The sequence below is a fragment of the Vigna angularis genome, chromosome 8 (genome assembly GCF_016808095.1).
Source record: "Vigna angularis cultivar LongXiaoDou No.4 chromosome 8, ASM1680809v1, whole genome shotgun sequence".
Taxonomy (NCBI): Eukaryota; Viridiplantae; Streptophyta; class Magnoliopsida; order Fabales; family Fabaceae; genus Vigna; species Vigna angularis.
In genome coordinates, this window is record NC_068977.1 from 9,277,836 (window position 1) to 9,282,809 (window position 4,974).

Below are 4,974 nucleotides of genomic sequence, written 5' to 3' on the forward strand. Positions count from 1 at the left end.
CCTTGTGTATTTATAGCAACAAGTGACAATTAAAAATGTGAGTTACTGAGTGCATATTTATATTTGCATTTTATATTTAATTTCAAAATTTTAGTTTTTATATTTAAATAGTTAATTTAAAATAAATTTATGATAATTAAATGTATCATATTCAAGAATTAAAGAATTGTAAAAAATTATTTTTAATACATAAATTATTTTTGAATGTTATAATATTTTGTCGACGCAATTAAAATTACAGTTTAATTAATTTAAAGCATGGAAATGAGTAACCCGAATTACAAAATAATCCAAAATCAAATTTTGTTTGAAAAAGAATCTTATGACTCTATTCATCCCTCTTACAGAACCAATTTATTACTTCAAATTCATAAACTTAAAAAAGTAAATACAAATAAAATTCCTTTAGGTATTTTAATAAAAATAATAATAATTTATTTAGTATCCAATTTGTTGTAACTCAATAGTTAAAAATGCTAGAGCAAGTGCATCTCACTAGTAAACATGTTTTATGGTATATACGAATAGAAAGATGTCATTTAATTTAGTTTGAACTAACAATGTTGAAAAAGCAATTCAAAAGAAGATACAAGAAGCAACCATAAAAGAAAACTTATCTTACACAGAATTGGCTCACAGGAGAATTTGCCGCCGAGTGTTCAGCTGTTACAGCACCAGTGCCATCACCATCTTGGTTGCTAAAGAGGGAAGAAAAGGAAAATGGATTGGAAGTGGAGCTTGCTTTCTGAAGACCCTTTATGACTCTCATAGCAGCAAGAGTGCTACGATATATGTACATGGTTTCCTCCCCAAGAGTTGAGGATGCCTCGGGTAAGGCATTGGTTGCGCAGTCTACCGGCGGTCTAGCTGGATTTTCAGGAGAGGGAGAAGATTGGATTACTTCTGCTTTTAGGGGAAAGAGAAGTTCTAGATTTTCCTCACATTCATGAACTAATCTTGTGAGGGGTTCGGTGGTGAAAAACGGTTGACGAAGAACAAATTGTGTAAAAGGCAAACGCAACAACCCACCAGTTCTTTTATCATACTTCTTCAAAATTTTAATTAGTCCTGTGGGAGTTATAATAGGTTAATGTCTTAAGAATGAACAAGTACCTAACTGAAACCTCATCAAACACACAACATGAATCAAGTAATATGTATTTGCCATAACAAAAAATCTTATAGAAATGGCATTTCCACAGGAAAGTGTAGACTTATAGAAAAGATAGATATTAGATTACTTCGATTATGTACCTGCAAAGTTTAAAGAACTGTAGTTTTTGAGAAGCACCATTTCTCCATGGATGGTAACCAAGTCCTTCCTGATGTCCATCATTTCTTCACTGAATTCACAGTCAGATGTGTACATTTCACTGTGGCTGCTTTTATCTTTAAGACGCTCGATTCTCTCTTTCAGCTCCTGTTCAATGTTTCAGGCAAAAATCAGGGAAGAAACAGAGTTGCATGTTTTCAGTAAATGGTATTACAAAGCGATATATTTTATATAGATCTGTTTTCCATGCAACAGTTGGATTCAGTACACAATTCATGACTGAAATATCAATAATTAATCCTCTAAAGTAGGAAAAGCATACGTTGGATTAGCTCGAGACATCCTTAAACATTGTCAATATAGTTATGTATTGTGCCATGGAAGATTCCATCTCATCTCACATTGAACTAGGATAAGTTTTGCACTAGATGATAAGCTTCATGCAGCTTGCAGGAATAACATAGAGGTATCTAGTATTAATAATGCTACAACGGTATGAATCAAATAAATTTATATCTGCTACATATTAGAACAAGTTAATTCCTAATAGTTACTTGTGTCATTTTATTTTTCATTATAATGATCCAAACTTGAGAATCAAATTGTTTGAAGAAAATCAGTATAATTTGTATGGCTTCATAGGAGCTAAATAAGACACATTGGGGAGAAAACAAAGATAATATATCTCAATTATAAGCTATCCATGAAGAAACATACTTAACTACCATTTGTAAGTTAGTAAAATCTATAAATTCTATAAAATGACAGACAATTGAATAGCGGGATTGTAAAAGACCGACAGATAGTATTGATTCCATTCACCCTTTCAACTAAAAACTATTATACAAATTTGTATTATACCAAGGTTATGTCATACTAGATTATTTTGTATATTCCTTAAAAAAACTTGAAGAAGCCACATGGTATCAGACAGCCCTAGGAATGCTTCTCAGCAGAACCCAACCAACCCAACTAATTTTAAGGTTACATAATAGTTTAGTAAAATTTTCTTCGTATCATCATAAAATTGAACAAGCCAAGACCTTCCTAAATACCCAATTGTGCAAACACAATTTCCTGACTACCAATTTCCCATTTTGATCGAAATTAAAAATAATGGATTAGGGTATGTTTTTCTACATAAAGTAAGAATGTATCCAAGTTAGATGATACATGTCCCAATTACATTAAACAGCTTAAAAATGAAACTTTTCTGACTTATAAATAAAAGGGCACTTGGTATACCAAAATCCCATAAAAAGCATGCCTATACATATACCATATAAAAATTAGGGTTTGATCAAACCCAGACCTTTCTCAAATACCCAACTGTGCAAACACAATTTCAAGGATTTATAGAACAGTCCACGATTTCACCCACAAAAAAAGCCTTAGACTTTTCAACCACAACAATTCCGGCCACACGAGCTACATTTCCATGCAATTTTCTTATATATTAAAGATTGAAAAACGAAATTCAAAGCCTTGCCAATTTACAAATAATCAATTTTAACAGAAACTAATAAGAAGAAGAAAATAAAAGTACAGAGCAAAAAACGAAACGAAAAAAGAAAGTGAGGGAAGAACCTGGAAGCGGATAACAAACTCTTCCTCTTTGTCGACATAGAAATCATTGAAGCTCTTCATTGAGAATCCTGACAAACCAAGCCTGCAGGAGTTGTGGGGAAGAGGGTTGTTGGAGAAGGTGAAGAGGGAGGTTGATGGGGGTGGTGGCGGCGGTGGTAGTGGTTGAAGGAAGGTGGTGATTCAGGAGTTTCTTCAATGGTTTATAACAGAGGAACTTGTCCCTCCACTCAGGGATGTTTCTTCCAGATGGGTCTTCAACTCTTTCCCAAATTTCATTGCTGCTGATTGCGAGTGATTACACTTCAAGATTCCACACTCGGATTTTTGTTTGAGATTTTTGCATACTTAAACAAGATGGAATTGATGAAAATATAGTTTTGTTGTATGATGAGTGAAAATATCATGAAATTCATTACATTTTTATTTACTCTTCACTTATTTTTTTCTAAATTTTTTTCTATAAACAAACATTTTTCTTTTATTTTTCTTCAATTTATTTCTATCAAACCGATTCTTTTGTCTTATCTCATAGTTCAAAAGGAGAGAGTGTACAAAAAAAAAATTGTCCATGTGATAAAAATAATATAGAAAAAAAATAGGTTTAATCACTATTTATTTATTTTATTTCTTATTTGATTTTTGTAATATGTTTAATTTTTTTGGTGTTCTAAATACAAAACTAATATTTTAAGTTTTATAATTGTAAAATACCTTTTCTGTGAAATTAAAAAAAAACTTATTTTAATCCCTCAAAAGATTGTTAATTTTTAATTTTCTCTTGTAAGATCCACAGTGGGAAATTGGAAAGTAGGCGTTTGTGAGTGGAAAGGAATCTAAGAATATTATTTAATGTGAAAGTTGAATGAATTGTTTATGTGAAAATGTTGATGGAATGTGATGGTGGACATGAAGTATCTTTGCCCATCATCATCTTATAAAGATTTACCAATAATATCAAATACCACCTACCAACTCTTACACTAGTTTGTTTCATTTGTGGCCGGTTTAGCCGTTGATTGAAATACTTGGTGAATCAAAAGTTTGCAGAAAGAGAACAAAATATTAAGTTATAATTTAATGCCTTGTTGCTATTAGAATTTTTTTTATTAGAATGCTAGGATAATATTAAGATTTTCAATTTTAAATCAGATAATGGTGATAAAACCTAAAAGTAATTTGTGTCTTAAACCATTTTTTATTAACAAGTTGAGAATAGTATTAAAAAATTAATTTAAAAAATTAAATTCCTATATTATATTATTTGAATGATACAAATATATAATAATATTATAATTTGAATTATTAATATTTAAAAATTAATAATTTTACTACGGTTCCATTTTGAATAAATTTTATAATAAGAGTTCTTAGTCCATTAAAATTGTCAAAATAAGTTTCATGAGTCCGCATGCTAAAACCTCAAACGAACAAATTAAATGTGAAACAATTTATCCCTAAATCGATGATATGTTGTGTTTTTTTTTTTAATTTAAAAATTAAAATAAAATAATTAAAAATTAAATTTTATATATTATATTTTTTTGTAAAAAATATAAATATATAATATTATTATAATTTAAATTATTATCATAATTTAAGTTCTAATAATTAATAAAATAAAGTAATTTAACATGTAAATATAATAATTATTTTAATTTATTCAATAAAAATATTAATTAACTGATTAAAAACTTAAATATTTTTAAAATAAAAAATTTTAAAAAGGAAAAAGTGTCAGGACAAGTTACATGTCAACTTTTTTTTCAGAGGACCAACCCAATTCAATTTATTTTTGACAAACAAAAATGAAACAAACCAAAACAGTTTTACTAACCTGTTTTACTATTCCTAATTAAAATTAGGTTGAATTCTTTAACCATTGATGCCAAATATTGTGTCAAAACCCACTAATTGGAGGCCATGGAAATCTACAATAATGGTTTTACCTTGAATGGTTAAAGAAATTGAAAAACAAAATATTAAGACAAGCTATTAGTGTTCCATTGCCTAATATAATTTTATGGATTTTTAGATTTTTTTTTTTGTCACTTTATATTTTTCTATAAATAAAAACAATTGATAGAAGTTGAGTCTAGAAATGTTGTAAAGTAGAA

The 4,974-nt window shown here is 28.9% G+C and overlaps 1 pseudogene; it reads right to left on the reverse strand.

Moving 5' to 3' along the window:
* Positions 1-492: 492 nt before the first annotated feature.
* On the reverse strand, positions 493-3,243 carry LOC108344467 (SPX domain-containing protein 4-like; annotated as a pseudogene).
* Between the last annotated feature and the right edge of the window lie 1,731 nt (positions 3,244-4,974).